At 39.8% G+C, this 17,440-nt stretch overlaps 1 protein-coding gene across 4 annotated transcripts in view; it reads right to left on the bottom strand.

The window, feature by feature from the left end:
• P2ry10 (P2Y receptor family member 10) overlaps positions 1 to 17,440 on the bottom strand; it is a 95,933-nt gene that overhangs the window by 37,365 nt on the left and 41,128 nt on the right. Inside the window, exon 2 of one of the 4 annotated variants that reach the window (XM_063280021.1) lies at positions 15,452 to 15,603. The exons of the other annotated variants lie outside the window; for them this stretch is intronic. The gene's annotated coding sequence lies outside the window, so the exon portion shown is untranslated. The remainder of the gene's footprint in view (positions 1 to 15,451; positions 15,604 to 17,440) is intronic. 4 annotated transcript variants of the gene reach the window in all.

Here is a 17,440-nt window from a genome sequence, read left to right as displayed (position 1 = left end):
ATAAACAACACAAAGAATAATTGAAGAAAATATATAGTATTATTATGCAAATCAACGTGTATATAATGGGAATTTCAGAAAGGAAGAAAGCAAACATTTTCAAGTATATTTGAAAAATAATGGCAGAAGGCATTAGTCTGGTGAAAATCTTTTTATAGCAGAAAGCATACATGCAAAAAGCTATATAAACTCTACATACCATAAATTGGGAGATACATGACCACATCAGCCTGATTAAGTACAACAACAGAAACAATCTTGAAAGTAACCTCTTACCAGAAATTACATATGTGTACAGATAGAGGCATATACCAAGACAGGGGAACAGGATGAGGTAAGGTAAATTAACAACAGTAAAACCAACAAAGATATTACCACTTGCGTCTTAACAGTTTTGTGTGGGCATTCTGCATTTTTTGAAGGAGTACCTATTGTGGTTGTTTGAGACGAAGTCTGGATAGAGGTTATTAAATAGTCTTATAAATGTACAGTTCAAATCATTATTCAACGAAGTCATTAATCATACTTGACTGGATTGTCTATAGTTAATGCAAACTGAAAAGGGATAGGAAGACTGAGACTTGTTCAAGGAACTGAGTACTACACTGAGCAGCCTCAATACTGTGGGTGTGGGTAGCACTGGAGAATTATTGAAGGTTAATTGCTACAGTAATGTGGTTACAGTGGTTTTAAAAATATTTTTGAGAAAACTGTTGACTAAGATGCAGTTGTGAGAGATAATATCTCATGCCAGTTATAATTGCTATGGTCAAAACAATTATAATAAGTGCTGTTGAAGATGTGAATAAAAAAACAACTTTTACATGTTGTTGGGGAAATGTAAATAAGTCTATTACCAAGAATGTATAGGAGCTAATAAAAACTGAAAATCGATTAAGATATGGTCTAGTTATCCTACTTCTGTGCATAAATTAAAAGTAACTGAATAAGCAAACAAAAGACATACATCTATACCGATGTTTATTGCAAAAATATAAAAATATAGAATGTGTTTAGGAAATCATACACAGGTAATTAAAGAAAATTTCTTGGCTTGATAGATGTGTCTATACCCATAAAACAAGGGCAAGCAGCCTGAGTATGGATCTCCAGCACCCATGCAAAAACAAGAATGACAAAACAATCCTTGAGTTTTTTGGTTCATGCCTGTAACCCTATCACTGGGGACAGAGACAAAAGTATGTTGGAGATAGACTTGCTAAATTGTCAGTTCCAAGTTAGTGAGGATGAGACATCCGGTTTCAAAACATAAGGTAAATAGTAAAAGAGAAGACATCTATCTAATGCTTTCCTCTGGCCTCCACAGGTATACATACTGCATGACTTGTGGGACAGTGTTGGGAAGACTGAATAAAAGAACTGCTGGATTTAACTAGTTCATGCTGCATGCATGTGTTAAAATACCACATTAAGTCCTGTTTCCCCTTCCATACCTGATCATATTCCCCCTTCCCCTCCCTGTCCCCTCTCACACCAAGGTCCCTCCCTCCCTCTCCCCACTGCGATTGCTTTCTTCTCCCTCCTAAATTGGATTGAGGCATCCTCACTTGGGCCCTTTGGCTTGTTAACCATCTTGAGTTCTGTGGATTGTGTCCTAGGTATTTTGTACTTTTTTGGCTAATATCCACTTAACAGTGAGTACATACCATATGTATGTTCTTTTGGGTCTGAGTTACCTCGCTCAGGATCTTTTCTAGTTCCATCTATTTTCTTGCAGATCTCAGGATGTCACTGTTCTTAACACTTGGATAGTATTCCAACAACCAGGCAGCATACACCAGTTGATATGAGTCCCCTGAAACATGCACAGCAGAGGACTGCCTGGTCTCCTCAGTCAGAGAACATGCAGCTAACCCTCAAGAGACCGGAAGCCCCAGGGAGTAGGGAGCTCTAGTGAGGTGGGGATTGGGGGTAGGGACATCCTCTTGGAGATGGGAGGAGATGTGAGATGGGTAACGGTCTGGAGATGCAGACCAGGAGGGAGATGAAAGATGGACTGGAACACTCCTCCATTGCTGGTGGAATTGCAAACTGGTACAACCACTCTGGAAATCAATTTAGAGGTTCCTCAGAAAGTTGGAAATGGATCTGCCTGAAGATGCAGCAATACCACCCTTGGGAATATACACAAAAGATGCCCCAACATGTCACAGGGGCACATGTTCCACTATGTTCATAGCGGCCTTATTTGTGATAGCCAGAAGCTGGAAACAACCCAGATGTCCAACGACAGAAGAATGGATACAAAAAAATGTGGTTCGTTTATACAATGCAATGCTACTCAGCCATTAAGAACAAGGACATCCTGAATTTTGCAAGCAAATGGATGGAACTAGAAAATATCATCCTGAGTGAAGTAACTCAGACCAAAAAGGACATGCACAATAAATACTCACCAATATGTGGATATTAACCCCAAAAAAAGTACAGAATACCTAAGATACAGTCCACAAAACTCAAAAAGGTCAACAAGGTGAAGGGCCCAAGTGAGGATGCCTCAGTCCCACTTGGGAAGGAGAAGAAAGCAATCATAAGGAGGGAGGGAGGGACTGGGGATGGAAAGGGGACAGAAGGGAAGAGGGGGACATGATCTGATGTTGGATGGGGGGGAAAGGACTGAAGCCCTGGGGGCCAGCAGAAAGAATGGAAACAGGAAACCTCATGAGGTAGGAGGCATGGGGACCATCTAGAATGTGCCATAGACCTGGGAGGTAAGAGACTCTCAGGACTCAAATAGAGGGACCCTAGATGAAATGCCCTACAGTGGAGAGAGGAAAATTGTAGAGCCCACCTCCAGCAGAAAGAAGGGCATCAAGTGAGGAATGGGGTTGCCATCTCACAGTCAAAACTCTGACCCATAATTGTTCTTGTCTGAAAGAACAGCATGGTTGGAAATGGAAAAGAGCCTGAGGAAAGGATGGTCCAGTGCCAGGCCCAAAGTGGAATCCAGCTCAAGGGGAGGCCCCAAGACCTGACACCATTACTGAGGATATGGAGTGCTCACAAGGAACCTATCATGACTGCCCTCTGAAAGATCCAACAAGCAGCTGAAAGAGTCAGATGCAGATATTTACACCCAACCAATGAACAGAAGCTGCTGACCCCTCTGGTGGAATTAGGGAAAACCTAGAAGAAGCTGAGGAAGAGGGTAACCCTGTAGGAGGACCAGCATCCCCAAGATCTCTCAGACACTGGATCACCAACCAGGCAGCATACGCCAGCTAATATGAGGCCCCCAACACATATACAACAGATGACTGCCAGGTCTGTGTTCAGTCAGAGAAGATGAGCCTAACCCTCAAAATACTGGAGGCCCCAGGGAATTTAGAGGTCTAAGGTTGGGTGGGTGGGGTGAGGACATCCTTGTGGAGACAGAGGGGGCAGGGAGGCAGTATGGAATGTGGAACAGTAAGAGGGCAAACCAGGAGGAGAATAAAATCTTGAGTATAAAAATAAAACAAACAAATAAAATTTTTAAAAAAGAATAAATAAATATATATATATCACATTGAATTCCATTAAGTAATGAATGCTGATATAGAAATTTAAATTAAAATCCCTAAGGAAATTCACAGCTCAATTAGCTAATTAGCTGATGTAGTGACCAATATCCTCAGGAGCCAGAGTCTCAGTTAATGAAAATCATTATTGCCCTGGTTCTTGAGCTGACACAGTATTCTGCTTCCTAAGGAACTAATTTGTTTTAGCCAAATTGAACAATTGTACCTCCCAAGGAAACTTATGCATTGTCTCAACTCCCAGGTAAGCAAAGCATTTATACAGGACTACCCTTCCCTCAGTGACCTTGTGGTGCTTTGTTTCCTTGGATAGAGTAGGCTCCAAAGACTGAGTGTCTGGGGTGTTCTACTTCACAATATAATAAAGTTATCACTTATTGCCTGCCCCCCAGCACCTAATTCACAGGTGCACTCTGTCATTAAGTCCCTTTTGTCATTCTACTTAACTACATGGAGTGATCTACTATCATTGTCATAGCATCCCAGTGTCTTAACATATTACTCTGTGGTGGTTCATACCCGAGAGTCTGAGTTGCCACTGTACACTTGTTCTAGGACCCAAATTTACATGTCTACTGCATGCCATCTTCCCCTGTGGTGTTTCAGTGCTGCATTCAAAAGTCAGCTACAGCTACATATTTACCTACTATATTAAAGATGCTAGTGTATATCTCAGAATCAAAGACCCTGGTTTGGTGGGCTATATACATCCAGATGAGTTTCATACAGTAAACACACAGCTTAATATCCAGGTGTTACAGTAGTTCCCAAAACTCTAATCTCAGGATCTGAGCCCGTAACCACTATGAGCCCTGCACGCTATAGCACAGTGCACCTGTGTCTTCCTTCCTGTTATCTCAGACCCAGCAACAAAAGTGAAACCCTTAGCTAAAACTCCCCATTGTGCTTATGTATTCAAAAAGCTACTAACACTCACCAATAATAGCCTATTTTGCCAAGGCCCTGCAACACAGATATTTTAAGTACACAAAAACACTACATCACTATACCTACTCACAATAAGAACAACTGTGCCATGCCAGTGGGTTCACTGGCCTTCATGTACATATAAAAATGATTTCCTAAGAAAGCTACTCAGAAGTGTTTAGAAGTAACTGACCTGAAAAATTTATCAATGCAAGGATAAAAGGAACACAGCAAAGAATCATGATGCCATAAAAAACTAATAGCTCTCAAGTTGAACTCAAACCAGTGGAAATTTATAAACTACCTACAGGAGAATTAAAGAAACTTGGTTAGGTACAATAAAATACAGAGAGGCAATTGAATAAAATGAGAAAAATAAGTCATTATATGAACTTTTAATTTCTGTGAATACAATATATTATGATATATTAATACATATTAACTTGCATTCAGAATGAAGGAACAATATTTCCCTCACAAAAAAGAAAAACAAAACAAATGGATGGAACTCAGTAATAAATCTGGCTTTCGAAGGTGCCTAAATTAGTTCTTTGAGAGAAAAGAAAAAATACTAATTATTGACATAATATATGAAATTATAAAACTCAGAAGTAAATATAAATGTACTCAAATTCAGAGCACTCCAATATAATACTAGTAGTTTGATAGTCATTTATATTTGTAGTATGAAGGTTGATAATAGATACAGTCACAAATAACTAAAGTAACAGTTGTTGAGGAATATATAACATGAATTATATAACATAAAAAAGTGACACCAAAATTATAAATTGTATAATGGAGGATAAAAGCTACAACTTTTTTATATGACATGTCACATTTTCAGATGGAAATAGTATCACTATCAGATATTTTGTGTCTTACCATAATCACAGAAAGCCATAAAAGATCCAAACATGATACAATGAATCAAAACATAGTACTAGCAGAATTCCCCAGAGTACAAAGTACACAAGAAGACAAAAACAAAGAATTTATAAAACATCCAGAAAACAAGTAACAAGATGACAATAGTTAAAACCATAGTGGGCTTCTTATACATTGATTTTATTTTGTTGAGATGTATTCCCTATATCCCTAGATTTTCAAGTCCAGCATTTTTATGAGGAAGGGATGTCTTGATAAGAAATTACTTTAAAGCCTGATAGCCTGATACATATATATATATATGATAAAAATATAAATATGTACTTATAGAAATTGGAGCATATAAAATTTAAGATGCATTAGAATGGAGAAAGAGACAGAAATACAATAATATAAAGCAGCTTCAATACTCTAATTCCTATAACAATTGTATGGAAAATACTAGGCTTGAATCATATTTCAGATAATATGAACATAACAACATGAAAAATATTTCATCCAATACCAGTAAAACATACATTGATCTTTACTAGATGTGAAATGTTTTCCAGGATGTTCTGCCACAAAATAAATCATATCAAATCTAAGGAGACTGAAATCAGACCCTGTATTATACATAATCCCAGTAATATGAAAGTAGGCATAAATAACAAGAGAAATTTATTCAACATGTTATTGAATAACCACAGGATCAAAGGAGATTTTCAAAATATTTATGGGCAATATTTATACCCATACCTTTGAGCTGCTCTCGATTTTGCTCAGGGATGCTAACTTTTGCAGTGGCTGATGGTTAAAATGGAGACCCATAATAGACCAAAGTACCAAACACAACTGAGTGCTCGGCTGCAGATGGGTCGTCTCTAGCAACCTCTACTCTCCACAGCTCAAGAAACTTTGCAGAAGAAAAAGCAGAAAAAATGTAAATGCCAGTAGATAAAAAGGAGATCTGTAAAATGCAGACTTTGGGTAAACCATAGCTGTTGCATGAATAAAATTATAGCAAGTATGGTTATTTGCACATTACCCATCATCAAGCCAGTCAAATTTCCAGCCTGGATGGTAGGAATCTCTTCGGTCCCACCCATACCCAAGAGGAACTACTGGACACTGATGACAGCCAAAGGAGGGACAATTACTCTCTTTAGAAAATGTAATAACTAGTACTGCTTGTGCCCTAGTAAATGGCCCACACCTATGTGCATATGGCACTTACTGGACTTAGGGGAATATTAATAAAAATATTTCTTAAAGAAGACAGCAAGTTGGGAGGAAGTTGAGATGGGCCACTAATGAGATTTGAGGGAGGTAATGGTGAACGTGTATGATCAATTTGCATAGTTATTATTATATGAAACTTTTGAAATAAGAAATTGAATTAAAAATAAAAATATCTTTGAGCAAATCAGAGGAGGGAAATACAATTCAGTCAAACATGTAGGATGAAGGAAAACCCACTCTAAATGAAAATTCTAAACTACCTACATTAATACAAAGAATGATCCCCAAAATGACACCTAATTATTTCTTAATTCACTAAAATAGAAAAACTAATGCCAGTTCATAAACTGGAACTAGCAACACAAATGAAAACAGAAAGAAGTAAAACAAGGAACAAAAACGAAAATATGAGAATTTTAAAATCCTTAAGAGTTGGTTTGTTTTAATAAAACAAGCCATCAGGGTCTTACCTAGCATTGCTAACTTTAAGAAATTGAATACTTGCTTCCAGTCTGAACCATTGCACTGAGCAGCCCTTGGGCACTGGTTCTGCACCCAGTCCCACAAAACCCAAAGGAAGCTCGACTCCCAGATGCTCCAACACTCCCAGGATCACAGGTGAGGAGGCCACAACTGCCCACAATACCCCAATTTCTGGGACCCCTGAAATCCAGGAACACGGGATCCCCACCTGGCCAGTGGCACAGGTTTCTTCCAGTTTAAACTTGCTCCCAGGATCACAGGTGAGGAGGTCACAGCAACTACCCCAATACACGGAGTGACTGGGCCCCCCATGATGCAGGGACAAAGGAACCCCTGCCAGCCGGTGGCAAAGGTTCCTTCTAGTCTGAACCTGGACATAGAGCATACCTGGGGTGCTGGCTCTGCATCCCGTCTCAATTCCCAGAGAAAGCCAGACTCCCAGGTGGTCTGAACTGCCCAGGATCACAGAGTAATTTCGACTCCCAGCACACAACCAGAAGCACTGGACCTGACACACTCAAGATCACAGTTGAGAACACATCTTCCTCAACACCCAGTGTAACTGGGACCCCCACAGGAACCAGGGAAAAACACCCACCCAACCAGAGGTGCAGATTCCTTCGAGCTTGCACCTGTGCCCAGAGCAAACCCAGGGCTCTGGGTCCCCACCAACTCCTGCAATACCCAGAAAAAGTGTGACTTCCAGGAGCTCTGACACAATAGGATCTAAGGAGCTTGATCACACCAGGATTTCAGTAGCCCAGAGGCAACTTGACTCCTAGGAGCTGTGGCATATCCTGGATTTCAGGAACCCAGAATACAGGATCACAGAGACAGATGGACTTTGAGGAGTTCTGACACAGTCAGGATCACAGGAAGGACAGGCTCCATTCAGAGACAGCAAGGGCAGGTAGCACTAATGATAACAAGATGGCAAGAGGCAAGCACACAAACATACAAACAGAAACCAAGGCTACTTGCTGTGATCATAGCCTAGGTCTCCCACTACAACAAGTCCTGGACACGCCATTCAACCTGAAAAGCAGGATCTGGATTTAAAATCACATCTCATGATGATGATAGACGACTTAAGGAAGGACACAAATAACTCCCTTAAAAAAATAGAGAACACAGGTTAACAGGTAGAAGCCCTCAAAGAGGAAATTTAAAAGTCCCTTGAAGAAATACAGGAAAGCACAACCAAACAAGTGAAAGAATTGAACAAAACCATTCAGGATCTCAAAGTGGAAATAGAAACAATAAAGAAATCATAAAGGGAGACAACCATGGAGATAGAAAACCTAGGAAAGAGATCAGTAGTCATAGATGCAAGCATCACCAACAGAATACAAGAGATAGAAGAGAGAATCTCAGGTGCAGAAAATACCATAGAAAACATTGAAACAAAAGTCAAAGAAAATGCAAAAAGTTCCTAACACTAAACACCCAGGAAATCCAGGACACAATGAGAAGATGAAACCTAAGGATAATAGGTACAGAAGAGAGCAAAGATTCCCAACTTAACGGGCAAGTAAATACCTTTAGCAAAATTATACAAGAAAATTTCCCTACACTAAAGAAAGAGATGCCCATGAACATACAAGAAGCCTAAAGAACTTCAAATAGATTGAGTGAGAAAAGAAACTCCTTAATCACCGCTAATTTCTTAGCTCCAGCTAACCAGCATCAATTGTCCCAGTAGTCCCTTCTATTTTTCACTATAAAGCCAGAGCTGCATGGTTGAAACTGCTGAGTTCTGCTTGCAGGACTGGATTCTCTTAATTTATCATTACCTTTCTGATTTCCAACTCCTTCACTGCCTAAACTTGGTTGTCCTGAAAGTTGCTCTGTAGATTGACCTTGAACTCAGAAATCTGCACGTCTATCTACTGGGATTAAAGGTGTGTCTCATCAGGACTGTATTTAAGCTCTTCACCTAGAACTTGCTTTGTCTCAGACTGGCCTTGAACTTAGAGATCTGTTTGACTTTGTCTCCTGGGATTAAAAATGTGTAAAATCATGCCTGGATCTAAATTTAGCTGGGTAGGATCTTACCCCAAAGTCTGACTCAATTTCATACCTTGAACACAGGATTCAGCTCAATCTTACTTTCTGGTGTCCCTTTAATACTTAAACCATATATTTTATATTTTTCATTCTCAGCTTGCTCCACATGTTTAAAATGCTCTTCTTGAGACTTGAACAGAGAACAAAGTCTATAATGGGCATTTCGGAGACTTCCTTTGTCAATACAATTAATCTAAGTCTCTTCACCTTAGCCTCAGGCGGACTCTTCAGACAAAGGCGAAAAGTAGCCACATTTTTTCACCAAAATACCACAAAAGCAGACTCTAGGCCACATATTGAAATTCTCCACTGAAACCACTTGGGCCAAGTCCACACAATTCAAACCACTCTCATTAACAAAACCTTCCAAATTCCTACTAGGAGAGTCCATTAAGCCCCATTTAAAGCATTCCACTGCATTCTAAATCCAAAGTCCCAAAATCCACATTCTTCCAAACAAAAGCATGGTCAGGTCTATCACGGCAATACTCTAGTCCCTGAAACCAACTTTAGTCTTAGTGATTTTACAGCTTTGAACAGACACTATGGCCAAGGCAACAATTATAATATTTAATTGGGCTAGAGCTTACAGCTTCAGAGGTTCAGTTCTTAATCATCAAAGCTGGAGCACGGCAGCATCCAGGCAGGCATGGTGCAGGAGGAGCTGAGAGTTCTACATCTTCATCAGAAGGCTACTATGAAAAGACTGGCTTCCAGGGAGCTAGGATGAGTGTCTTAAACCCATGACAACAATGACAAACCTACTCCAACAAGGCCACACCTCCTAATTAGTACCACTCAGTTGGCCAATCATATACAAACCATCACATTGGGAATGTACTGTGATGTTGTCAAAATCAATGCTCTAGATACATAGCATTGTTTTATTATTTTAATTTATTTTTGTTTGCTTGCTTTGGTTTTACTTGGTGAGTCACACTCAGTCACAGCTCATCAGCTATTCCATTTTGTCAGCAAAATGGCAGTAGACACTACCCAAGAGTATTCATTAACTCCTTATTTGGTGTCATTTTCCTATCACAGCTCAAGTACTGCAATGGTGTCACCATTTTTCAAATGGTCACATGTCCTACACAGAGTTATCAGCTTCTTTTTCTTAATGGTCTGCTCCAGTCATGTCTACTATGTTGCTTAAATCCTTCAGTGTGACCCGTAACAATGCACCAGTTCTGTGGCACACTCTAACTTGGATCTCAGAGCTCTATAAATATGATTTTTCTCTTAGTACTTCTTACTTTCTTCTCTGCCCCAATTGACACTGTGCTTCAAAGCAAACTAATCATCTCAATCTCTAAACACAGTAGAATGTCTTATCTCCAAGCCTTTGTATAAATCAATTCATCTCCACAAACTCAAGATCCACCACTACCGATTAAATTTTTACCCAATTTTCTGCCAACTACCGGTTACATTTTTACCCAGTTTTCTGCCAAAGTATTGTTCAAATTTCACATCTTTCCTACTTATTGGAGAAGATCATTATGCTTTTAGAACATCCAGAATGTTTAGTCATTTAAATTATACTGTGGTTTTTATTTCTGTGTACTCATCTCATTTAAAGTGCCCCTTCAACCTCTGGATAGAAAGAATAAGTTGTGTGTGTGTGTGTGTGTGTGTGTGTGTGTGTGTGTGCGCGCGCGCGCGTGCGCGCGTGCTATATATAGATATATATATATATGATATAAATTGTGTATATCTATGTATATGTAATAAAGGCTCAGTCATGTTATTGAATTAAACTGAATGGAATTGAATCAAGTCCCATGGTCATCAAGTTAAGATACACACACACACACACACACACACACACACACACACACACACACGATTTGAACAAGATATCTTAGCAATATACATATTTCTTTGCCTCTAAAAAGGATTTTTTTTTTTACTTTTTGAACTAAATGTCCACCTATGTTGTTACAATCAATCCAATTTAGTGGAAAATTTTGGTGTGAATCAAACACAAATGATACTATTCAAATGTCTGAATTCTCAAAATCATTTTGAAAATTCTATGATTCCTAATATTTTTGGCAAATTATTTTAAGCTTGTTTTTACACTCTTACAGCAACTGTCATACCTCTATTCATGAGAGATTTCCTCTATCTGTCAAGAGGAAAGAGCAAGAGATAAATACACTGGGCTTCAGTTCCGCCTCTGCTGTAAAATGGAGATAAAAGTTCTTGCCTCAGAGGAATTTTTGCAAGAACCCAGGGCAAGAATACATGTGAAGTGAATGCGTTTGAAACAGAGAAAAACAAGACACTGAAGTCAGGTATTGTTACATGCTTCACTGATCTTTAATGAAAATATTAGATCAGCACAATGCATTAAAAACATAATTAGATTAAGTCATATGAAAGTCTTCCTTTTCTTCTTTGGTTGAAGAAAAATGTATAGATCCCAGAACAGTTGATCTGATCAAGTTATGTTAGCAACCAAAAAATAAACAAGAATAAACAATTCAATTGCTAAGTGAATAACCGTCCAAAAATCAGCCTGACTTGTCAAATCTGGATTCAGATTTATTCCAAGTGTTTTCCCTTGCTCTTTGCATTTCACTCTAATGATATTTTAGAGTATACAGAAACAGGAAGCCAGTAATGCTTTTGCTGAAGTCATCCTTGGTCCTTTTCCTTGATCAGATCTCTTGCAGCTGTGTGGTAACTTATACCAGATTCTCATGGGGGAAAATGTGCGTACTTACTCACGAAGTTACCATAGAATCTGGCAACATCATATTGTTTTTCTCTAATTCAATCATTTATCTCATCACTCTTATGTAAAAGAAGTTTGGTGAACAAAATATGGAACATTTTACATTTATCCTGAATCCTTGAAAGTCACAGAAAGGGTAAGGTTGTGAGGGTATAAAAATATCATTCAACAGAGAAGCAAGCTTTCTAACCTGGAAATATTTTAAATGTACCAAAGCAATCACCTCAAAATTATCATCATGTAAGTTTCAGAATAGAACATTTATTTAGTCACATTGTTAACAAAGAGCCATCACTAACTGCTGTCTTCTGAAGTCTTCAACAAACATTTTCCTAGAAAAGTTGGTGTATTTCATGAAGAAAAAACAACTTAAAAACAAGCAAAGATTTATTGATAATGTTTAATATTCATGAGGAAGTGTGGAATCATCTATACTCAATGTTTTGAAGGATAATTAGACAATGTCTAGAAATACTTTAAAACCATACAGTGGCTGGAGAGATAGCTCAGTGGTTAAGAGAAGTGACTACTTTTCCAGAGGTCCTGAGTTCAAGTCCCAGAACCCATACCCATGTGGTACCTCACAACCATCTCTAATTATAATCCCAGGAAATATAACATACTCTTCTGAAGTGCAGTTGTACATGCAGACAAAATAGCCGTATACATAAAACACATAAAAAAAAACATACAGTCACTGACATACTAATTCAACCTTTGCAAAGTCCTCATTCAAGTGTTTATAAACATAGCAATAAGCAGATATTCAATAAAATGGTATCTTGTTATTTTTAACTTTTCTGCCACAACTGCAGCAAGATTAAATCATCACAGTATGTAAGTAGTAGAAACCTAATTCATTGAAACCACTAATGAAATTCAGCAGAGCATGGATTTTATATACTTTACACCTATGAATATATTCAAATCTATCTACTACCCAATTATATAGAAAGAGTAATTAGGAAGAAAAACTTACTCGGATTGAAGAGATGTCTCAGCAGTTAAGAACATTGACTGCAGATGCTGGTGAGGATGTGGAGAAAGAGGAATACTCCTCCATTGTTGGTGGGATTGCAGACTGGTACAACCATTCTGGAAATCAGTCTGGAGGTTCCTCAGAAAATTGGACATTGTACTACCTGAGGACCCAACTATACCTCTCTTGGGCATATACCCAAAAGATGCCCCAACATATAACAAAGACACATGCTCCACTATGTTCATAGCAGCCTTATTTATAATAGCCAGAAGCTGGAAAGAACCCAGATGCCCTTCAACAGAGGAATGGATACAGAAAATGTGGTACATCTACACAATGGAATACTACACAGCTATCAAAAACAATGACTTTATGAAATTCATAGGCAAATGGATGGGACTGGAAAATATCATCCTGAGTGAGGTAACCCAATCACAGAAAAACACACATAGTATGCACTCATTGATAAGTGGATATTAGCCCAAATGCTCGAATTACCCTAGATGCACAGAACACATGAAACTCAAGGATGACCAAAATGCGAATGCTTCACTCCTTCTTTAAAAGGGAAGGAAGAATACCCTTGGGAGGGGATAGGGAGCAAAGTTTAGAACAGAGGCAGAAGGAACTCCCATTCAGAGCCTGCCCCACATGTGGCCCATACATATACAGCCACCAAACTAGATAAGATGGATGAAGCAAAGAAGTGCAGGCTGACAGGAACCAGATGTAGATCTCTCCTGAGAGATACAGCCAAAATACAGCAAATACATAGGCGAATGCCAGCAGTAAACCACTGAACTGAGAACAGGACCCCCGTTGAAGGAATCAGAGAAAGGACTGAAATACCTGCAGGGGCTCGAGACCCCATATGAACAACAATGCCAACCAACCAGAGCTTCCAAGGACTAAGCCAGTACTCACCCTGGGCTCCAACTGCATGGGTAGCAATGAATAGCATAGTAAGGGCATCAGTGGAAGGGGAAGCCCTGGGTCCTGCCAAGGCTGAACCCCCAGTGAATGGGATTCTTGGGTGAGGGTGGTAATGGGGGGAGGGTGGGGAGCGGAAGCCCATGTAGAAGGGGTTAGGGGGATGTTGGCCTGAAACCAGGAAAAGGAATAACATTTGAAATGTAAAATGTAAATAAGAAATGCCCAATTTAATAAAGATGGGGGGAAAGAAAGAACACTGGCTGCTCTTCCAGAGGACCCAGGTTTGATTCTGGGATCCACATGGCAGCTAATAACCATCTACAACTCCAGTTCCATGGAATACTACACCCTATTCTGGCCTCTAAGTCACTGAGTGAAAGTAATACCAAGATATGCATGCAGGCAATACGGTCATGCACATAAAGATTTAAAAATGATAATAAATCTCAAAAAATATATAAACACTTCCTTTTTTATAGGAGTGATGCAGAAAACAGATAACCAGAGTTCTAAATTTACCAATAAAACACTGAAAGTTTCATGAAAGCTCTAGTTCCCTTCTTACTCCATCCTACATATCAATTTTCTTACTATGTGATATGGTCCTATTTGAGTACCTCAAATATGATCAAATATGCTCAGGAGAATGGACATCCCAAAAAACTAAAATTGTTATAACAAGAACGATTCACTACAAACTAAGAGCTCTTAAATTTATATCTCCAGAAAAGAAGTTTTCTAATCCCAAATTGGTGTTCTACAAAAGCCCACTGAATGCATCTTCTTCATTGTCTCAGACACACTCAAATGCTATATACTATATATATCTGAAAAAGAACTTAATGGTTTTCCCTCAAACACTTTTCCTTCTTTTGTATTCAAAGACACTAGTGTGTCAGGAATGTTAATGTCACCCTTTATTCCTACTTTTAGCTTAATACCCAATCAATTTTTAATCTCTCTCTCTCTCTCTCTCTCTCTCTCTCTTTCTTTCTTTCTCTCTCTCTCTCTCCCTCTCTCTATCTCTCTCCTTCTCCCTCTCTCCTTCTCCCTCTCTCTCTACTATCAATTTGAAACAGGGTCTCTCACTGAAGCAGTCTACTATTTTAGCTAGGTCATCCTATCAAAAAAACTATTGGGTTTAGATCAGCCTCCCTCTTCCCCCAAATAAATTTAAGAGCTCTTAGTTTGTAGTGAATCGTTCTTGGGGCTGCAGAAAAAAGTAGCCATGTGTGGTTTTTTTTTTCCATAGTTACTAGGGTTTCAACCTCAGGTTCTCTTGGTTTTAGAGCAAGCACTCTTACCCACCAAGTTATCTTCCTAAGCTAGTCTTTATTTTATCTCTGAATATTCTTTTTACTATATTGAATATTCTTTGTGACCATTAATATTTATCTTCTTTGGGTCATCATCATTCAGCCTGTATAATAACATTTTGTCTACCATCAGAGGTAATCTAAGCAATCCTAATAATTCATGTGTTAAGGGAGTCATTGCTTGTATTTCTCACATTCCATTGATTACCATTTGTGTATAAATTAAGCCTTTACTCATTAGCATTGCTTAAAATGTAATATGGAACTTAGACCCAAGTTACATGTTCTGTTTTAACTTCTATATTTGAGTTTCTTCTAGAGGTACAATGAAGATTTATATTCTAGTACTTACAGTTGTATTGAAAAGACTGTCTTGGGCTGGAGAGATGGCTCAGCAGTTAGGAGCACTGACTGCTCTTCCAGAGGTCGTGAGTTCAATCCCAAGCAACCACATGGTGGCTCACACCCATCTGGAACAGGATCTGGCGCCCTCTTCTTGTGTATCTAAAGACAGAGACAGTGTACTCATATACATTAAATAAAATTTAAAAAATCTTTAAAAAAAAAAAAGAAAGAAAAAACTCTCTTGTCTCAGAATAACCCATCTTTCTATTGTTTACTTATTGACTCTGTTGTTTCCACATCAGCCACCATAATATCTGATTGAGATAAGGCTTTATAAAGCTCTAAATACATTTTTTTGGCCAAGAGCTGAGACTTTTAGTATAAGCATTTATGGCAATGTCTTTTCATTTCTCTTGATGAATAAGGACAAACCAGTCATAAAAGTCATTTGTGTGTTGATATTTATGTGTTTTCTCTTGGATTTTATTATCAGCAGCTTCATATATACAGTCATTTCACACACACAAAAATGTATTATGCGGCCGGAACCTGAGGGAAACAGACCGGATAAACAGTTCTCTGCACCCAAATCCCGTGGGAGGGAGAGCTAAACCTTCAGAGAGGCAGACAAGCCTGGGAAACCAGAAGAGACTGCTCCCTGCACACACATCTCGGACGCCAGAGGAAAAAGCCAAAGACCATCTGGAACCCTGGTGCACTGAAGCTCCCGGAAGGGGCGGCACAGGTCTTCCTGGTTGCTGCCGCTGCAGAGAGCCCCTGGGCAGCACCCCACGAGCGAACCTGAGCCTCGGGACCACAGGTAAGACCAAATTTTCTGCTGCAAGAAAGCTGCCTGGTGAGCTTGGGACACACGGAAGCAGAATTTCTCTAGGACCGGGCACGTTCTGTGTTTACCGGAAGTCCCACACCCGCGGATCCCGGCCCGCAGCAGCTCTCTGCTCCCAGACCCGGTGAGAGAGAGCCCCAACCGCCTGGTCAGGTGGGCACTCCTGAGGCTGCAGAGCGGAAGAGACCACCAACACTGCTCACCCCTGCCCACATCCCTGGCCCAACAGGAAACTGTATAAGGCCTCTGGGCTCCCGTGGGGGAGCGGCAGGACCCCTGCCAGAGACACCGCCGGACCCTGAAGGAAACAGACCAGATAAACAGTTCTCTGCACCCAAATCCCGTGGGAGGGAGAGCTAAACCTTCAGAGAGGCAGACAAGCCTGGGAAACCAGAAGAGACTGCTCCCTGCACACACATCTCGGACGCCAGAGGAAAAAGCCAAAGACCATCTGGAACCCTGGTGCACTGAAGCTCCCGGAAGGGGCGGCACAGGTCTTCCTGGTTGCTGCCGCTGCAGAGAGCCCCTGGGCAGCACCCCACAAGCAAACCTGAGCCTCGGGACCACAGGTAAGACCAAATTTTCTGCTGCAAGAAAGCTGCCTGGTGAACTCAAGACACAGGCCCACAGGAACAGCTGAAGACCTGTAGAAAGGAAAAACTACACGCCCGAAAGCAGAACACTCTGTCCCCATAACTGACTGAAAGAGAGGAAAACAGGTCTACAGCACTCCTGACACACAGGCTTATAGGACAGTTTAGCCACTGTCAGAAATAGCAGAACAAAGTAACACTAGAGATAACCTGATGGCGAGAGGCAAGCGCAGGAACCCAAGCAACAGAAACCAAGACTACATGCCATCATCGGAGCCCAATTCTCCCACCAAAACAAACATGGAATATCCAAACACACCAGAAAAGCAAGATCTAGTTTCAAAATCATATTTGATCATGATGCTGGAGGACTTCAAGAAAGACATGAACACACTTAGGGAAGCACAGGAAAACATTAATAAACAAGTAAAAGCCTACAGAGAGGAATCGCAAAAATCCCTGAAAGAATTCCAGGAAAACACAATCAAACAGTTGAAGGAATTAAAAATGGAAATAGAAGCAATCAAGAAAGAACACATGGAAACAACCCTGGATA

Source organism: Rattus norvegicus, chromosome X (genome assembly GCF_036323735.1).
Source record: "Rattus norvegicus strain BN/NHsdMcwi chromosome X, GRCr8, whole genome shotgun sequence".
Taxonomy (NCBI): Eukaryota; Metazoa; Chordata; class Mammalia; order Rodentia; family Muridae; genus Rattus; species Rattus norvegicus.
This window is presented reverse-complemented; position numbering and strand designations above follow the sequence as displayed.